Genomic DNA, 21543 nt, shown 5'->3' with positions numbered 1-21543 from the left:
ACAGGAGGAATTCTATAACTACTCATACCAGACCTCTGCTATTTTCATCTATATTCTCACAAACATTACTGAGTTCATGCCCAAGATGGATAAGTATTTATCCAGCGTCATGCCCTTTTTTTCTTCAAACTTTCACATGGTTGTTCCTAAAACTCAGGTCCTTTGAGTTAGATCATTTGAAATTCCAAATGCAGAAGTTTGGCTGTCATTTGCATTGAAGCTGCCATTACCAAAAGGAAATTGCTGTGGAAACAAGACGTTTTCAGACTGTCACTTTGTAACTTACACTCTAGCTATTAGATTTACATGAACATCAGAAGTGAGAAGTGATGGATGTAGGAATTGTCCTTCACAAGCACAATAAAGAACTTTCACTTTATTAATGTACATCTATTTTACATTTTAAGTAGGTAACAGGGAAAATGTTTTTTATAATTGCTCTTACGCCTGTTTAGAGCCCTCCTCAAATTTAGGATTTTCCCTTCATTTTAAAACTTAAGTAGTATAAATAGTTGAGGCTCACTGTACTCTAGCTCTATTTCAAAACTTGTATGGGATTTATAGGTAGATATCATTCTGTCAGAGAAAACGTGAATTTATGCAGAAAGATTTTTGTAGGAACTCTCTTTTTCTCAAAACACTGAGAACTAATACCCTGTTTTCATTGCTTTGGCTGACTCCTCCCCCTGTGCTTCCTTATTGTGTCACCCTCCCCCCACCTGCCGCCTAGTTTTTGAACAGAAATGTTGGCTGATCTATTGATCTTACTGAAGGCTGATGAAAAGACCTTTCTGTTGTCCAGGCAGAGAGGATTAGATACACATAAATGAATATCCAGGTGTGTTCATCTTCTTTTGATACTGTCTGTAGACATTCTAGAATTAACATACCCTTAAAAATACAGGGATGACCTGAATAACAGAAGTAACTGATTTACTGTTTTTTCCTATTGCTCTGCTTTTGGCTCTTCCACAATCTCGTTGATAACAGTAAACAGACATACTGAATTTCAAATAAAATCTTTGATAGTTTGAAATCTTAAATGACTTATTAATGAGTGTGGGCAGGGGATTATATGGCCTTTGGAAAAACAAGACTGCCTCTTCTCACCTTCATTTTGATGCTTTGGAAAAATGTAGCATCACTACCCTTAGCATATACTGGATAACCCAGTTTCATTGCATAGTGTTTCTGTCAACTTGCCACTTTAAATTGGTGAACATCTTGTTAGTAAATTTAAATTTTTATGAAGGAAATGCTACTCTGGGAGACCTTCTGTGTTTCAGCAGCTTGCATTTAATTAAGGCACTTTTATTGATGTTGCTATCTTGCATTCCTGATTTTCTCCAGCTGTATAAACATATTCTTACACTTACATCTGGTTATAATTGTGGTTTCTTAGCATATTGAGAGAATATTATGTTCTGTATACTTTTATTTCATAATTGAGCTTTATAGCTCAGTACAGCTTGACTTGTCTTCCTGAAGGGTTTAATTTTGTCATGGGATTTTATGGGTAAACAGCAAGCAGTTGGTCATCCTAGTCTCTAGCTCTGGAGTCAAAGGCTTCTATTTTTTTTTTCCCCCCTGTGTTCCGGGTTAATGGTTTCAAACACAGACAAGAGTGTTAAGCAAAGAATTTGGGGATGACAGTACTATGACAGGCCTCTTGTGTTTGGGTTTTGTTTCTTGGTGCAAGACTGGAGAGATACTATTATCTGTTATTTCCCTCCACTGTGGCCTTCATATTGTCACAGGGTATAGTGCTTTTCTTGCTGTTTTTTTTTTTTTTCCTTTAGACCCCTTACACTTACCTTTGTATGCCAACTTCTTTCTTTCAGTGACAGAGGAACCTAGGGTAATAGATGCTGTCACGCTTTGTACTTTTCAAGTCCACTTCAAATAATTGGGATTTGTTTCTTTGTAATCTTGCAGCTAAGTAGCTAAAGTATTTTGCTGATAAAGTTGAGGAAGGTGATTTTGTAGCATGAATTCTATACTGCTTTTTGCTATGGGGCAGAGTTTGCAGCAATGTAGGTGATTTACAACTCCCTAAATACGGAAGCACCACTCAGATTAATTTTGAGTTAGAACTGAGCTGTGGTTTATCTGCTGCTAAGAGTTCAGTGATTGTAGAACTGGTAGCTAGGAAATACCAGCAAGTGGTAAATAAGGTTCATGTGTATTCGTAAAGTATGTAAGATCTCCTGATACATACTTAGCAGCAAAAGACTCTCTGTAGGTAGTGATACCAAACAGGCCATGCTCTATGGTCTCTTGGTTTTATGAACATGCACATAAAATTCTGCTCAGTGTTAGTATTAGAGCTTCAGAAATCAAGGCTGGATTGACAGTTCTTCCAGTTCAGGGAGGATATGTGCTCTACTAAAAGAAGTGTTTGAACTGATACAGATATTTTTGGGCTGATGGAAACATAACTTTGGATCCCTTGATAATAAGAAAAGGAGGATAGCCTTTGTCAAATTATTTCTTTTGTGAGCCAATTGCAAGCAACTGTCACTTTTTTCAGAGAAGTGTATGTCACTCAACCGTCAGGAGGGAAATGTATTCTAAGTTCTCTAATGGATAGGTTCTCTTCATTCTAATTCTCCCCATCCTGCCGTGTATGAAATGAAGTATGATTCAGAAACAGGCCTCTATTCTTAGATTTGTGTTGATTGTTTCAAAGTCCTCACTCATACTTTGGCTTTGAATGACTACTTAAGATGCTTTGTGTAGTGTGAATGCGTGTTCATGTTAAAGTCAAGTTGCACTGGGGTATTTCTGTCTCTTTAGAAAAACACACAAACACACACAAGACCCCCAAACAAACCCAAAAAGAATCATAATCCCCACCAAAAAAAAAAAAAAGCCATAAAAATGTCAGGAAGCTCAGTAGTTTGGATTATCTGCCTGCAGATGATGGGCACAATTAAGCAGTCACTGCAATACTTATCTCCTTAAGCTTTATTAGGTTAGAAGTTAAAGGATGTGAGAGGATGTTTAAAATGAGACACAGATTGCATCTTTTCTCTGCAATAGAAGTAGGCTTGCTAAGCATGCTTCCAGGTTCTGAACCTGTCTTTTAAATGTGCAGGTTGTATACTTCTTTGAGCAGTTTGTTTTTTTTTTTCAGTAGCAGGGATACAATCATAAAGGTCAAGTTTTGCAGGAGTAATTTGGTGGATTGGCATGGAGAACAGCAGCGCTTACCTCAAACACAGCAAAGTCAAGTGGTCAGTTCATTTTGTTCCTTTGTGCTGTGCCCATTTTATGACAATACTGCTTATTTGCCCTATTCCTTTCAACAAGCATATAAGCTCTCTTTAGTTGAGCAGTAAATATCCATTTTTAATTGTGGTTTAACGACTGCAGCCTCAGCTGCCATGGGGACATATTACAGTTTCTCAGTTCATACCTTGAAAGAGTATTAGACTTCAGAATTCTGTTGTCATTCAGAGCAACTGAAACACTTGAAGACTTACCCTTTCTAAATTTAATTACCAGGCACTTGAGTATAAATCCTGGCTTTTCTGACAGGTCAGGTTCTACTTTTCTCATCCTTGTAAAATAAGGATAACCTTTTGCTTCAGTTCATCACATTTTAAAGTGTCACTTCTCATATCGAAGATGCTCTGGCTTTGAAACAGGGTAATAAAAATGTTATTTTGTATTTGCAAAACCTATTACTGATTACACACCTTATTTTTGAATGGTGGCTTTTTGTAATGTTCACACTGCAACTTACCCATTTCTTTCTATTTGTGAAGGGGATGGGAGGGAACTACAAGATACAGGGTACTTTACGCTTGAGGTACCTTTTTTTTCCCTTGTTATAAAAATACTGAGAGAAGATACTAGTCTTCTCTAGGTAGGACTTGCTGTTGTTTGTGAGACTTTTAGGTAGAATATTTCTGGCTGTTGTAGGCCAAAATCTTCATACTGTTAATCAAAACAAATGGATCCGTTTGTGTCATCCTCAGAAGAGCAAGTTTTGCAGGTATGTAATGGATTCATTTTTTGTGCAAACATCTGAGATGATGGGAAATGGAAAACAATCATCAGTGCTTTATCTAGAGCCTTTTTGAAGGTCAGCTGTAGATTGGCAGCTGACTTTGCTTTCTGCAGCAGATATTGCCTTTGATCAGATGTTTGTTGGTCGGGGAGAAAAAAACTCCTACAACTGGATGTAAGAAATATCGAAACTGCAACACATTTTTATGTCAGTAGTAGCAATGCTTTTCACGTTAAGGCTACACCTTTTCTGCAAGCTTTCATTTCCCATGGTAATATTGTTGCTGTTTATACTTTTTAAAGTGTTGATGGTTTTGTCACTAGACCTATTAAATTTTAAGAACATATATTTTTTTTTTTTAATCTGTATTGTGAGTACAGAGTCAGCAGAACTGTAAAGCCTGCTTGTATCTGTCCCACAACTAGAAATTTGCTTTTGGAATTGTTATTTGTCAAAGCTACTGTAAACTCTAAATAGAAATGTAAGACTGCTGGAATGACAGGTAGTAACTACACAAAGTGATTATTGGACTTTCACACGCAGTTTTGAGAGTTACAAAGGAAGCATAATCTAGTTTCAGAAAAGAATGTTGTGGAGGGGAAAGGCGATGCTATTGCAAAGCTTTGCTCTACAATTTGAGGTGACTCTGACAAACAAACTGATTAGAAATCTGTTGTTTTAGCTAATGTCTTCTTGTAGTTTCCCTTAGCAGGAAAATAAGCCAAGGTGTATTAAAAGATAATTATGTTCAACTAAAATGCTATGATCCTTAGTGTTCTCTTTTAACTGTGGCCTAATTAAAGCCTATGTTGTTAGGCTAATAGCCAGAAGTTACACTTGGAAAATTTTTCTGCCATCATTAGGATCTAGAATCCTTATAATTTTTTTGGTCTACATGCTTCTAGTTAAGATGCAGCACCATGTTCAAGTAACTCTTTACTGTGACATATACTGGTAGATAAGATGATTTTTTTTCTGCATTTCTGATCATAATTTGGCTGGTTGGGTGGAAGGGCTAATCAGAAGTGCTCCTAGGAATCTCTGAGAGAAGAAAGAAGAGAAATTACTAGAATATTGGCTCACTTTTTCTCTCAGCTTTGCTGAAACAAGTGTATCTTGGTTACAAACTTTTGATGTCTCCACTTAGAAGCAGCATAGTGTTAGACAGAAAAGTGACTTGCATAGAATATGGTAGCAGTCATGCATTTGTGCACAGGGCTGATACCTTTTGAAGAACTTGTGCACAGCAAGGAAACAGTCAGCAAGTGGAGAAAATCTAGGTTTTTATGAGACATCATTTAAAGAAAATTTGCATCCAGTGCAGTTATGGGAGCTCTTGGGCAGAGTGCTCCTATTTACCTCTGTCGTCACATATACATAGGAAAATAATTCATCAGCTTCTGTGATAGTCTGAGGTGCAAATATTTTCAGAGTCTGTTAATGAAATAATAAAGTACGTTTTGTTACTAGTATTTTAATGTCAGTGTAGGGAAAGTAAAGTTCTTACTGGAAGAAATGCTACGTGGCACTAACGGAATTAGTAAATCTAGGTGATATTTTTATGACAAAACCTGTTTGCATTTTATTTTTAAAGCCTTTTTAGGGTAAAATAGTCTTGGTTTAGAATATTTCAGCATTTTGTGGTGTGTAAGGACAATACATTTTCCATGCTGGTTTGAGATTTTTTTTTGACATGGAGAGCTTGAAATACATGAATAGATGAATTTCATTTATTGCTAAGTCCCTCAGTTATGGGTAAAAAAAATAGAACAACATTGAAGAATTCATGTGAATCTCTCATGACGGAAAGGGTAGTTTTTAGTTTAATAATTCTGTTGTCAAAATTCTCTTGAGTTCATCCAAAACCAAATGAATGAGTTCATAGCTGAGCTTCTTTAATCAGGTACTGAATTATTTTATTTGCCTAGTTTAAATTCATCGTGTTCTTACGTAACGGTAATACGAAACCAATCACAAGGTTTATCGTGACCATTTTACGCATATTTTATGGTATATGCTTTTTTCAAATAGATACTGATCTGAAGACACATTTGGCTTTTCTGTTAATTATAAATTCTCAGTCTACAGTTCTTAATAAAGGTACAAGTAAATAGACAAAATGAGCCAACAGGTAGTTTTAACACATAGTGGTAGTGATGTCTTTTTGTTTAACCAGTAGCTCTCCAATGTGCCCTTATAAGTAAGCTCTGCTAATCCTGTAAGTAGCAGATTGTGGAAGTTAGTAGCTTTCCTCTCTCTTCAACTAAGGCTAAATATAGAGAGCAGAAATACTGTTCAATAGGACTCTAAACTAAATTTTACAGATGAAAAATACCACACACCAGTGTCTTAAGTGTAGTAAACCTGGGGAATTTGCTTCAAAAAATTAAGTTCAGACATTTTATAGCATCAGATACTTCTGGTTCTTAAAAGTAGTTCAAAGAATAGTAGGCTGTTTCATGGAGCAGGAGGCCAAGAGACCCAGCTGAGAAAAGGTTAAAACTTTTAAGGAAAATAAGGCTTCTCTTAGCTGGGCTGTTGCTGAAAAATCCAGTTCTTAAAAACTGTCTTTCTGTTAAAGCATGCAGGTGAAATAGAGTTTTGAAAAATGTTCCTTTCAGCTAGTAGCAGTTTTAATTTAGTTAATACTGGCCTGGTTATGAAAAATAATCTCCAAGAATAATGATAGCCTTTTTCCCTGGAGAAGCCAAGCTGGAAGTCTTACCTCCATACTGAAATACACATGTACACATACACTGTATGTGTACTCTGAATTAGTGTTAAGGTGGAATAGGAGGAAGGGAACTGGACTTTCACACCTTGCTGCAGCTACCTGGTAGAAATCTTTATGTTTGTGTTGATTATGATTGGAAGCTGAGATTTATGATTGTGTGTATATTTATACACACCCAAAGACTCTTACTTTTTTCTACAACATTATTTCAGAGTGGTCTATAGTACAGATGTTTGCAGGGGGAGAACAACTTGGAAGCTATGAATTAAAACATGGTTAAGGACAATGTGAAAACACTAGATCTCATTATTGACTGTCTCTTGAAGCCATATGTGTTAGGTTTTTTTGGAAGGGTATAATGGAACAGCAAGAGAGCAATTGGGAGAGGTATTACAGCAGCATTGAGAAAACAATGTATTCCACATCTGTTGTGCTTCCTGAGAATTAGCTTCTTAGGTGGGGAGAAATGGAAGTTCTTTGTTACAGCAGTGCTCACCACCACCCAATATAGGTGTAAAATGGTCCTTACCACTTGCCTTTAATTCTAGACCAAAGGAATGGCCAGAGTACATTTACAGCTGCATACAGTCACAATGTTCTTCAGTTCTGCCAGAAGTAAAAAAATACTGGATTAGTCTACTTTGGAGTTGGTAAAGTTTTTCTGCTGCCAAAATCTGGAATGCTTTGGACTAGCAATGGTGAAAATAAGGAGAAATAAAATGCAGTGAAACAACTCAGGATGATATATAAATTTTTTAAATAAAGTAGTTGTCTTGGAATCTCATTCTGCTAATAAAATATGAAGATACATCTCTGAGGTAAAAAGCGAATTAAGCTGATGAGAGGGGGCAGAACATTTTTCTAACACTTCTTGGCTATTGCTGGCAGTGATCATTGGAAGAGGGGGTGATGAATTGCTGTTACTGAAAGCTTATAGGTATTGTGCTATTCTGATTTCTTGGGAGATTTGACTGTTGCAGTCGTGCTGTTAGCCTATCAGTTCTTATTTCATTCGTCAGGGAAACAATAATTCAGTTCCTCAGAATTCCAATGATATTAATTTCTTGACCAAGTGGATAAAAGAGAGGCCAAAGTGAATGTTCAGTAGCTCTTTTTCCCTCAGTCTACTTACCCAGTCAGCCTCTGTAGCGTGGAACCAGCCATAACCTCCACTGCTCTTTGACACAATAATAGCTGGGCAATGTAGAAGACATCAAGGGGTATTGGGATGGTGAGGGGAGAGATGGAGGGGGCAGACTGGGTGGGAAATACTGTGGGATGGAGAATAAGACTAACTGGGACGGAGTTGAGATGTTTAGCCATTTCTTTACAAGAATCAAAAAGCATCATTCACTGAACACTTTTACCACTGTGCTGCCTCATCTTGAATAAATGCTACTATGGAGGATGTAAAATACTTGCATGTGATAATAGGATTGAAACACTATTTCTCTGAAAGTATTAGTCAGAAAAGCCAATGCTTTGAGCTGTTCTCTCCAATATCACTAGCTGCTTTATTTTCTTGACTGATCCAGTATGAGAACTTGTTTGTTCTTCACAAGGGCACCTTTCTGTTTGATTTTCATCATCTGTGAAAGTACAGTGCTCCATCAAGAAAAAAGAAGAAAAATCTGCTGTCATAACTTTTTTCAAATTGAAGAGGAGCTTCAGTATTTGAAGTGGGATGGTACACATTTAAATGGGGATATTTGGAACACCCTGTTGTCTTAAGTGTCAAAAAGGACTTGTTCTTCCACTTTTACACTACCAATTTAAGAAAAAAAAAACACCCAAAACAACAGAACACATTTTTTAGGACCATGAGAGTGTTATGTTTGAGGGGTATAGGCGGGAGAGGAATGTACTGGGACATTTGTGGCAGAAAATTTAGAGAACATAAGAGACAAATGTGTTTTACTTTTTGTTAATGGACAAGATAAGGACTCTGAGGAAATAAATTGCTGTTAGCAGTACTATTTGGTCACAGCCCTATCTCCCTGAATCAGACTGGTTTCTCAGTGCAAGAGCCATCAGTTCTCTCTCCATAGCTGGTTTTCTTTGCTACAGCACATACATCATTTGTTAATGGGGGCAAGGGAGGGAGTTGAGTAGGAAGAATGGCACGTGCTTTATTAAATAATTGTAGAAGTTACAATAGATGTGCACCAGAGGACTGAGGTATTACTATTTTTTATGTTAGCACAAGTCCTGAAGTATTTGAAGCTATTTTGCCGGTCATTTAAGTGTAGGCCAGTGCTAACTAATAGAAATCACTGTAAAATTAAGTCTTTGATCTTCCTGCAAGTTAAATGTTTCACTCTGTGTTTTGAGTCTTGTTGTTTGGGTTTTTTGAGTTTTTTTTCCCTGTTTTTTTTTCCTCCTCCCCACCCATCCAAACTAGATTTTGTATGCTGCTTCATTTTGAGTCCCTGAAAACCAGATGTGGAGATTCAGTTTCACAGTCAGCACATGCAGTGGTTTTAAAGCTCTGCTGCATGCAGAGTTTTGGGGCAGGAAATGTGTAGTGACTGTTAGTTACTACATTGCAAGAGAGAGTAAAATTGTGAAACACACGGAATTGAAAGTTGGAGACAAGCATTTCAGCTTTGAGTTCCACCATTCAAAAGATTTTTGTTCTGAGGTTACTTCTAAAAATAGCACACTAACAACATGTTAAAAATAGCAATAAAACAATATGCAGAAGGATGGAGAAGCAGGATTTGTATCTGTGGTCCTAGTGGTCAAGAAGATGCTTATTTTGCTCTAGTTGCTCAAATGCTGGGTTCTTATTACCCCTTTCCATTCTTAATTATGTATTTCTCTTTGTCCTTTGGTTCTCTTTAGTTAGTAGCACTCAGATAAGGTTAATTTTGCTTCAGTGCAAATACTGCATTCATCAGACGGCAAAAGAGGTAGAAGGATAGCATTGTGTGCAGAGTTGTGCCTGTGAAAAAGTTCTTGGTTTTTCTGTAGAGAGCTGAGCTCCTTATAACTTCTTTAAAAACAAAATTCAGCTGTCATGGTATCAATAAATGTGAACCCTATGATTGTGGAGATGGTAGAAGGCAGAAGACTTGCACAGATGGTGAAACTCCCCCAAGTGTTACACTTGGCAATGTTTCAAATGCACAAGGTTTTAATGCAACTTATTTCTAGGTTGCTAATAACTACCAGAATAGGAGGGGTGATTCCACAAGGACAGTAGATGGGAAATCAGGCATTTCCTGCATCACATCCCAATCGCTATTTGTAATCTCACCCATCAGTTTATTTCTTCTTTTTTTTGCGCTGTCATTTGCTCTGCTTTCTCAAACCACAGTCACTAAGAAAACACTGAGCATGTTGCATTTGTATAGAATAACCTTTCTTTCCCTCCCTTCATCTTGTCTTTGTTATCTTACACATCAAGACTTACATATCAAGACACATCACTCAAAGTGAACCTGAATCTGGTGCTATTTTGGTGGCTAAAACTTCAAAATATCAAGGTGAAACCTGCTTAAATTCCAGATGTGTTCTAGAAACATAATAAAATCTCCCATTTTAAGTTACCTGTTTTCTGATGGATATAGACATCCATCATCCATAGCAAACTAGTCAAAAGGTGGTAGCTCATTTGTAAGGTCAGCATATTTTGAGCAGACTCTACCATCATTGTACTGACTTTATTCTGGAGTATTTGACCTCCCAGATACAATAATTGTTTGGCATCCAGAAAAAAACAGGGGTTTAGTTTAACTGGTATTTCATTAGTAGTTTCTAGCCATATCTTTTCAGTCTTTCACTCATCTATGATTCCGTAATGACTAGCATAAGCAGCATGTACTGTATGCGTACCAGTAAATTATGTTTTCCTCTTTCCCTGTTTTCTGCCTTCTGCCGTAGGAAAGCTTTTTTGCTTGTTGGTGATTTTTTTTGTTCCTGCTGTTGTTTTTTAAACCAATGGTACATTAAACAACCTTTGGTTTCAAACTGTTTTGATCTAGAAGCTGCACCACTGTAATTAGTACTACAAACACTGACTGTTTAGCAAAACAATTTAGCATGCTGCCTTGAAAGCCAGGCATTTCTTGGGCTGCTGTCACAGGTCATGTAGTGAATTGAGTGCCATTTCCAGTAGAAAAACGCATCATTTGGCATAGGATGAATTAGATGCAGCCTCTGTAGAGAGAATTCGATTTTTGTCTATGTGTGCACCTATTAATTTGCTCTTCTGGCGATAACACAATTACTGTGCTTAGCTTTGGCATTACCTGAAGTTGTAGGAGTGGAAAGTCCCTATTTACAATATTCTTATCTGTGGAACAAATCAGATGTTCTTTCTCAGCAATGTTGTCTCAAACCCTTTTTATCCTGAGGTTGTGGAATAAAGCACAAACAGCGAGGCAGGCACACACCCTAGCAGAAAATGCAGTCACTATATGCCAGTTTGGTTCTGGAGAACCTGTGTGAACTTTTTCAGGCAACACGTTCCTCTGAAAAACTAATAATTCCTGGTTTTCTGCATTTCTTCTTCTGCAACAGTGCTGTCTTAGAACATTGCAGCAAGAAATTTAATGTGATTAGGCTATCTTACAGTAATCTTTAAACCACTACTCAGGTTTTTTGGCTAGCTTCTGCTTGTAATTTATATGGATTATCAATGCATTCTCCACCTGCAATGCCTGTAAGCCAAAGTCATCCTAATGGCATTGAAAATTTAATGGCCTGTTTCTTCTGCAGCCATCTTGTACCCATGTTCTCAGCATTTCTAGAAAGAAGCACCTTGAAAGTTCTATTTTTACCTCCTGGCTGATTAGTTCCTTCTGCATTACTGTAAAGAAGAATCCAGGCCTGTTTTGTGGAACACTGAGATCTTCCTTTATTCTCAGCCTACACTCTGGTAGAGCTGTTACACTTAGTGCTAATCCTTGAGTCATTGAGGGGTGCTGCGTTATTACTGGGCTAATTTGTGTTACTAAAATTGGACTCCAAAGGATCATACAACTGCTTTCAAGACAGGTAATTGAAAATTCTTGTTTTGATATATATGCAAACCATAAAATTATTATTATCATTATTTTATTGGTTTTTTTTTTCAAATCTTATGGTTCAAGATAAAGAAGCTTGCTATCACTGTGCAGACTAGAAACATCTCATGTATTCATGTCCTTGAGGCTATGCTGGATGTCAGTGGAAAATTAATGCTCTTTTCATGCAATGTGATCAGAAAAAAATATACACACTCAATAGCATCTGTAGGTTTTAACTTTATTTTTTGGTTAAACAGTAAGCAGTAACTTTTAGGCTTTTTTGAGGAAGAACTTTACTGTGAGGGTGACTGAACACTGGGATAGGTTACCCAGGGAGGACGTAGAGTCTCCTTCACTGGAGATATTCAAGAGCCTTCTGGACACAATCCTGAGCAATGTGCTGTAGGTAACCCTGCTTGAGCAGGGAGGTTGGACTAGATGACCCCCAGGAGTCCCTTCCAGGCTCAACCATTCTGTAATTCTGAGGATAATTCTGTATGTGGGCTGTAGGATAATCTTGATCACTTTAACTGCAGTTTTGGAGCTACCTGTATGTATTCTTTGTCTGAATAGCTACTAGCATCCAGTTAGATAATAACTAAAAGAACAAGAGAATTTACCGAAGCTACTCTTAAAAATACCAGAAGTAATAAAGACTGAGATGTGCAATCTAGGCTTTATCTATCTTCATTTATAAAATGCTGAGCACAAGCTGAGCATAAACAAAAATATTTGCATCTTTTGATAAAGATTTAGCATTTAAATATGTATTTGTTAATTTAAGAAATCATAATTTTATTATGTGATTTAGGATTTAGAGTAAATTTATTTCCTCTGTGTGTGAGTTGGTGACCAGGTTTAGTAGGTGAAAGTTGCTGGAAAATATTCATTAAATTTCATTAAAGCTCCAATAAAAGCAAAGCTATCAGTGAAAAGTGTAAACACACATGAAAAAAACAGATAAACTGTTATGAGGGATAGCAGGCAGGCTTTCTGTGCTATAGTGGGAGAAGGGGCACTGCAATTTTGACAGCTGAGAGGTCCAAAGTTGCACTAAAACCATTTCTACAGGAGACATGTTCTACAGAGCCTGCAAAATGTTTAATGGCAGAAAAGCTTTCTCTTCTACTGCTGCATACAGACATATTTGTTAAAGCATGTTGGCACGTGTGTTTAACAATACTTTTCCTTCCAACATTTGAGTACCTAGCATGCTTTTATGCTGCATCACACAGCCTTTGCCATGTTGCACAATGAACTTTGTCCACCAAAATTCAGTTGATCTGGAAATGTAGTGAAGTATGTCCTACACAGCTGCAGATTTCAACCTACATTTGGATGATGGTGGGGAGGGGTTTTTGGTAGTTTTACTTGGCCCCGTTTCCTTGACTCTTCTTGATAATGTAACTGCAAGCAAGTCCCTTTTCCTGAACAGTGGGAGAAGCATGGTTTTGTAGTTTGTTCTTTTTTTGCTGTGAAATGGAGGACGGTTGTGCTCTGCATCATCAGCACTTACTTGCTCTCTCAGTGAGGATTCTTGTTATGTTCTAATATCAACATGCTAGAGCTGACTGGGAGTCACTGAGGAATTCATTTGGGCTGCTAAGCTCCTTCTGCTTGTGCTGCCTGGCTAGCTTGATTTAATTTCACTCACAGGTGATTTTTTTAGGGTGCCAGTAGAGAAGTTGCCTTTTGCTTTACAAGGTGAGCCCTTTAAAAAAATGAAAATGAATGCATGGTGACTTAAGGCCATTCTTTAAGATGGTTTCTTGCTTAGGTGTGAGCTTTATATTTCATTATAAGTCATGGTTAAGTCATAAACCATTTGCCATAACCGTGCCTTGGATTTAGTGTTGTTTCCTCTCCTGCATGGGGGAAATGTTGCACTTTTGAATGATGGTTCACTGGAGAGTGAAAGCAAAGTGGCATACTCAAGCCTAATACTTGAGACCTCTACCTCATTGCAGGCTGGAAACATACACCCAGAGGGTGTTTATGTTGTTCATCATAAACACTTAGTTTGCCCTGCAGCTGATCATGTCCAGCAGACCAGAAATCTGAAAGCATGTCCCAGCAGGCTGATCTTGCCGTGCCAGCCAGTTCTTGCTTGAACTTCAGCTGCAGATTCAGACCTGCAGGTTTTGTTTCTCTTGGTGAAAGTCCCAGTTGTCAGATCTAGGCATAGCTTGGTTTTAGTTTCAAACTTCATCTTTGTAAGAGATCTGGAGGGATGAGTTTATGGACAGACCAGTCTTAACGGTTCACTGAACAAGTAGAAACGAGATGGACAAGTATTTTAAAAGTTCTTAAATTGCCCAGCAAGCTGTGTGTATGCAATTTGTATTCAGTTCAACTTGCCACAATGATAAGCCATTTTGGGTAGCAAGAAAATTCTTTGGGAATTTGAAGCAACTCACTATCAAAATGAAACAGATGTAATTATTCTGCATCATCAACATCAAATCTGATAAAACCCACATGCTTCCCTGCTTTACTGTGGTATTGTAAGGAAAAACAGAATTTTAAGAGAACTTAAAACTCCTGTTTTAGCCTGTATAAATGGAAGTAGACCCTGAGTTTTTCTCTAGAACCTCTGATACAAATTTCAAACAGTATTAAGTGTAGGAGAGTAGATTTTATATGAATAAAAGAGAAATTTGGATTGTCTGTCATACGAAAAAAACCCAAGGTAACGTACTTGGTGAAAGTTTACCTAAGTCACTTGCATACTGATATGCAGGAAGCATAGGGCAAAACACAGAATTTAAATGTAATTCCATTTTCTTCAACACTATGGAAACTCAAATACTTTAGAAAATACAGTAAGGGAACTCATGAAGAAAGTAATTGTGTTTAGATACATTATTATGCCTATTGAATAGCCTGAAATCTCAGTTGTTAGAATCTTTATCAGGAATATCTAAAATGCTGTACTGTGCAAACAGTTATTCTTCCCTGTATTCTTCCCCATTCCAGAATTACACATTTATTTAAAATTGGATGAAAGTTGAAATAATTAAAGAACTTTTTAACCTTATTTCTTCTGTAACACATCTCCTGAATTACTCATTATTACACTTACAAATACCTTACTAATTAATTACTCTAACAACCTTTAATTTACTATGTTCTCCTGATGATGTGATCTTCACTTCATCCATAATGGGGTAGAAATATAGACCTTCAAAACAGAAAAACCCACAGGTACTCTTAGAACTTGCATATAAACCAGGATAATAATTTTAAAGACCTTTTTAATGAAGATGGCTTGAAGGGATGAAAGTTGCTTTAAAAAGCTAAGACATTTTACATAGAAATGATTGCTAACCTCTGAAACATGTTTTCTTTTATCGGTAGATCAGAGATGGGTGTGCATTTGCAGGGTTATTGCAAGCTGTAGGCTTTTGGAGGGAAAATTATTCATAGTGATAAAGAAAACCAGGAAAAACATTGTAAATATCTTTCCTTATTCTATATTCTGCTTTCTTTCTAGACTTTCTTCTCTGGTTGCTTGTAATTTCTGTCCTGACAATCTCCTTCACACCATTTTTATTGTAAGTCTAGTTATTTGAGCAGTTTAGTATTGCATAAATAATGTAATAAGTGAGAAAGTGCAAAATTTTTACCTGAAATAAGTTTGGTAAGGGACTTTTACATTGTGAATTTTTCTTGTAATAGCTTCGTGCTCTCTATTGGTATCACTTCCCCTATGCAAAACTTTCTCATCATAGTATTTTAATACTAAAGTTTGAGGGTAAACATAATTTTTTAAATGGAAGAATTGGTATCCATATGCATTGTTAAGAAATTAAGATTCTGCTCCTTTCTTGTTGGCTGTAGAAGGGTTGTGATTGCTTGCTTCATGCATGATAAGGTTTTCATTAGAGATATTCCCACAGGACACAAGGGGCAGTTTCAATAAGTTGGTCAGAATATCTACTGCTGCATAACTCTTCCTTTCCAACTTTACTTTTCTCACACTCCCATCCCCATCACTGAACAATGCATTTGAAATATGTATTTCACACACAGAAGAGGAGAGAAAAAACAAAATTACCATGCAGCATGTCATCAGTTTCTCATTCTCATTAGTCACATAAACCAGTTTCAATTCTCAAGTGACAGTGAGCACTTTAAACTACTATTAAATCAAATCAGACTTGTGAATACTTATCTCTGAGCTGTTTTAGATCCTCTGGTTTTGAATTCATGTCTCTAAAACAAATGTGTCAACCTACTTAATGAAATTTTGAGAATGAGTTGACAAGTGTAATACGAAACTGCCTAACTGATGCAATTTATTAGAGTGTACACACATTGGATGATCCCCTGGCATTTCTTGGCTTATTTTGAGAACCATTCTCTAAAAATTTCTTTCAAGAAGCAGCCGCATGCCCTTCAGGTAAGACTGTTCTGGAATTGTAAGGTGATTGTTCTTCACAGCTGTCTCTTCAGGTTGAACAGGAGTCACTTATGAACTGGGAAAATAAAGAAATAAAAATTGAAAAAACAGTTTGAAGAGCTTGTTCAAAATGTCCAAGGCAGGTTTTGCACAGATAGACCTGCACTGATAGATTACTTGAATTAACAAGGTCAACAGCCTGGGCTCACCTGTAGCATAAATTTGAGGATCTCCATCTGTATTACTTTTATTTATTTCACTTGAAATGTAGCTAATAGCCAATCTCAGGTCAATAAAATACTTCTGATTCAAACACTTCTCATTCATTTCCTTTCTTGCTTACAGGTTAACACTGAGTGGCTCCACAGTACAGTTGCAAAAGCTGTATACATTAGCCTGCTTTAAGTTCTCTATTACTTGGATTAGACTGCTGCTAGTACTCAGCTTTGCTATGACAAAACTAGTTCTCATGCTTCTACTTTATGTAGATCTGTCTTTGACAAAATAAAAAGGTCTGAAATAGTTGTCTCTTGGCAAGGTCTAGATAAATCCCCTACCTAGTGACCTGCAGTGCTACTTTCATTCTCAGATTCACTTTTCATCTTCAAGAAGTCTTGGCTTTACTGAATATTCATACTTTCAGATGTGTATTTGTCTGTGTTAAATGATAAATGTCGAAGTCCATGTTTTTTGTGGTTCAGTACCCACAGCATTAGCTTTAGAGGGATGAGTTGCAGATGTGGAATTTAAAGTTGGAACTGAGACTGTTGCAATGGCCTGCAGGCAAGGGTTGCATGAAATGAGGAACGTGTGTCTGATGTACACAATTTTTACAGTTCCACTGTTAGGTACAGTAAATACTTGAGCCTGAAGACTTTACACAACTGTTCTGAAATGCACTCTTCAAGTTGGGTTTCTTTATAATAGACCATCAAAATTCTTCATTCATAGATTCCTTTAAAATTGAACCCTGATATCCTTTAATTTGTGTTTCCTTCAGATCATTTGTGAATAGGTGAAATTTTAAGCTATCATCTCTAAGCTTGCAGTTATTTAATTTCTTATTTTCAAAATTCTTCTGCTTTATCCCTTGTGTGTCTGTAGAGAGTATCAGCTTAAATATCTGAGTGCAGTTGCTCAGAATTGTTCTCAAGTGCCTGATTGCTTATCATCAGAAGTTCTCCAAAACTTCATTCTGTCAGCCAAGATTTGAAACTTAAGAATTCAGTGTAATTTAAGCGTCTCTTGGAAGTGCGTAGCTTTGAGTTTATTATGGTGGCTAATTTTACAACCAGATAAAAAAGCTTTATCAGATAATAAAACACAAGAAGGCCAAATTTAACCCCAAGTAGGCATCAGTTGTTTGAGCTGGTGCTCATATCTGCCATCCTTTAATCTTTAAATGAAATCATCACCCTATAGAGATTCTGTAATTAAATCAATACATTTTAAGTAGTAATTTATTTTCTACATTAATATTAATCACTGTGGACCTTCTATGATTTAATGGAAGTAAATATGAACTAAGTAAGCCTAGTAATACTCCTAGTAATTAAGCTTAGAAGTCCCTGTTTTCTTTTCTTGAACTTCCCCAAATATTGACCAACTTGTTGCCAACACAATCTTCAAGAATAAAGCTAAGGGAAAGTTTTGAATAATAAAACAGTCTTTAAAAATTACTTTGAGATGATATAATTCATGTTCTTTCTCAACGTATTCTGGAATGGGGAAATCCTTTCTGTCAGGAGCATGCATTTTTGATATAGTAATGAAAACCAACCTGAATTTAATGAAATTGCAAGCCTTTGGAAACAATATTACTTTAAATATACTCATCAGAGATGTCTTAAAACATTACTGTCTTCCATGAAGAGCTTCCCTGCTAGAGAGTTTTCCAGGTTAGGCTAAAGAAGACTTCTGCAATTGCAAATGTACACATTTATTCTCTAGGCCGAACATGGGCCAAGTACCTGATAAGAATGGGTGGGATGTGCATGGCTCCCATGAGTCTAAGCAATAAGGAGGTGGAAGCCGATGGGTCTGAATGCAAAACTTGAACAAGTTCCCATGGAACTTGGTACCAGAGGCTAAAGAAGATAAAGAAAGGATCTAGGACTAGACATTACAGTAAATGATGAAATAGATCAGCTGGTTGAGAAGAAAGGAGTGACTGGCCAGAAAAGTGTAATGTGGGACTAAAATGGGAGGAATTTGAGTTCCTTTGATCTCAGAGAATGGAACCAAAAACTGGTATGAGGTGATAGAAAGATATGATTGAGATCTGATGATACTACATAGGCAGAGAAGAGGGACAAATTGAGTGTAGAACTGAGGAGAATTTTGACATAGCCAGAACTAAAGACAAAGTGCAGATGAGGATTGGAGAGGGAGGAATTCAGTTATTGAGCCAGAAAGGAAGAAAATGGGACCAGGTAGGCAAAAAAAAACCCTCCAAACTTGTGTTGTAATGCATGTATGAATACAGACATAACAGGAGCATGAGAGGCATTGAACAGCCTTGCTGTTTAAAGAGGTTTGTTCTAAGAACAGTGTTCAGTGAATGGAGATAGAGGCCAGGAGTCATGATTGGCGTGAATGAGATTGGAGACCTAGGTGTAGGCTGGAAATAGCTGGACAAAGAAACTGCATTTTCAAGGAGTGGGAAGAATAGTTTGTGACCACTGAAGAGTTTCAGATAGGGAATGTCCTGGTAAAATGCTTTGTTCCTATTTACTGCTGCTGTACTCAGGAATATGTGATTTGAAGATCTGCATCGTATTCCTTTCTGAACATAACAGTGGCTGGTGGACAAAATCCTTTATCAAGCTTCCCTATTACTTTGCTGTACATTTTCTGCCATGCAGTATTTTAATGCATGCCATAGCCTTCATGATCATATGAGGTTTCAAAGTCATATTGATATTGTAAGGGGAACACGTGAATTTCCAAGTTGTTTAACCTATAGCTCTATGGTAATTGCAGAAACTCTCTATTAAGATCTATTTCAGCCTATTTCAGTTGAAAGGGAAGCTATTCTGTCTAGTGCACAGCCTATTTTGCCTGCCCACATTTTTATTATTCATGATGATTATAGTGTCTAATCAAAAATTATTTGGCTTTTTTGCTTGGTACTTACTTGATAGAGAATGCTGTTAATCTCGGTGTGAGTACGTATTTTGTTATCATTGCCTTCACAAAATATCCATATTCTGTACTGTCAAGTAATGGAAACTGTAGTAATCAGTGGGATTCCAATGAGAAAAATAAGTTCTTCTAATTAGCTCATAAACCTACTCTTATGACTGGAAGTATAAAAAATTACTGCTGGAAGGTAGTGTTATCTTAGTCTGCTGAAGAAATTGAAGAGGCTTTTTATGCTGCACATCAGATTGCCCATATATCCCAAGAGTAAGGTTCTCCACAGGTAGGAAAAAAATGCAAATTATGCTTGCTGTAGCAAAAGAAAACATCATACTTCCTGTCCTTTACTGTTTGAAGTAAATAGCCTGAATCTTGCCTCATTTACACAGAGGTAATTTGAAGGATATCTTAAAATCAACATAATGAAAATGGAATTGAGATTCTCCGTGAGGATTTCTGCAGTTTGAAGTGCCAACAATGTGGTTAAATTGTTACTCTGGTGTATAGTACACAGTGTTTCTAATGGAGCAACAGTATCAGAAATAACACCTAGATATCCCCATTCCTGCTCCTCTGCTTTGTCACCCTCTTGCCTTACATGCTGAGGAAAAAGGTTGTAGATACATGTTCGTGCTATTATGATAAAATAATAAAGGCTGTGCATATAATGAGTATTGCTGGTAATGAGTACTTGATACTTGTATTCCAACAGTCCAGGACTACTTAGGTAATGTCAGGACTATATTAGCAGCCTTGAAATACATAAGCAAACCCTTTCAGAAGTGACTACTGATTTTAAATAGAATCAAACTGAAAAGCAGCCCCCTTGCAGGTACCTCAAAAATGCCAAGTCACTGTGCTTGAAAGTCAGCTCTCTTTTGAATTTGCTCACCAGACATGAAAACTGGACATTTCCAGTGATTTCTAGAATGGTTTGGATAGTGTCATGGAAAATAAATGTGTCCTGGATAAAGTAATAATATTTCTATTTGTGGGGGAGGATTGTCATGGAAGTCTAACCCCCAGTTGCAGATATTCACATATGCTTTCAGTTACCAAAAGTGTATTAAAATTGCATTCTCTGGCTTATCTGCATTAATAACATCATGAACTCTAAAACATTATGTGTTGGTTTTTTATTGTTTAATCTAGTTTTATTGTAAAAATCCTTGAGCAAACTCTGAGATGTCTCTAACTCTGAGAAAGCTCAAGGAACAAGTTTTGACTCCCTGAGAGTGTGCATTATGTTAAAGGTGCTGGTGAGAGGAAGGTGACATTATTAGCACTGGAGACTGAATTTATAAGAACATTTTTCTTAGTGAGAAAAAGGAAGCTGCTATCAGTAATATTGATCAAGCTGATACTCACTAGGCAACAAATTCCAGGCAAAATTTATATGGAAAATGCTGCATGTCAGAAATGTGATGTTATTATGGAAATTATTTATTATCAGCTAAAGGGAATTTTAATGGTGCCAAGCAACTGGCAATCTAAGGTATATTTCAGCTTTTGGAGTGAGGTCTTGAGAGTATATAGCTGCTAGGTGTGATCTATGTGTATCTGCCTAGCATCACACTTCAAGCTTCTGAAGGGATACTGTCTGTCATATTCTTCATTGACAGAACGTACTTAGTCAGGATTAAGCTGATTCAAACACCATTTGCAAGAATTAATGGCTGGAATGATTTTATAGTTAATTTCTTTTCCTGATCTGGGGCCTTCTGAGTGTTTTGATTCTGCTTTAGTTCTATTCATCCTCTTCCCTACAGCAGTATGTTTTGCAAAATGGAGGCCAGAAGCTTGCCCAAAGCCCTCATTGGCCAATGCTCAATCTCCAGGCATTTTGCTTCTGAAAATAATGTGTCTGGTATATTGCCAAATTGATCTTACTGAACAATTTCCTCTTACATTGAAATCTATGCCCTATTGTAATAGGAGCCTATCTTTCTAATTTGGACTAAAATAGTGAAAATGGCAAGAAGTATTCTTTATTGGATTTTTGCCTACTTTCTCTACGACAGAATCAGCTCACAGAAGCCTCTGGATATTGCAGTAGTATTAGATATGAAACAGTAAAATGCTTGTGGTCTCTGGGTACTACTGTAAAGATACAGCATCAGGATACAGCCCTTCATTTCCACAGCCATGTCCTGAAGTCACTTGCATCAGGGAGAATGTTTCTACCAAGTGTGAGCAGGTGACAGTTTTCCTAACACCAAGGGACTGGCTGTTGTAAGAC

At 37.0% G+C, this 21543-nt stretch overlaps 1 protein-coding gene across 1 annotated transcript in view; it reads left to right on the top strand.

The window, feature by feature from the left end:
• RPRD1A (regulation of nuclear pre-mRNA domain containing 1A) overlaps nt 1–21543 on the top strand; it is a 42311-nt gene that overhangs the window by 14730 nt on the left and 6038 nt on the right. The window lies entirely within an intron of this gene.

Source organism: Melopsittacus undulatus, chromosome 1 (genome assembly GCF_012275295.1).
Source record: "Melopsittacus undulatus isolate bMelUnd1 chromosome 1, bMelUnd1.mat.Z, whole genome shotgun sequence".
Lineage (NCBI taxonomy): Eukaryota > Metazoa > Chordata > Aves > Psittaciformes > Psittaculidae > Melopsittacus > Melopsittacus undulatus.
This window is presented reverse-complemented; position numbering and strand designations above follow the sequence as displayed.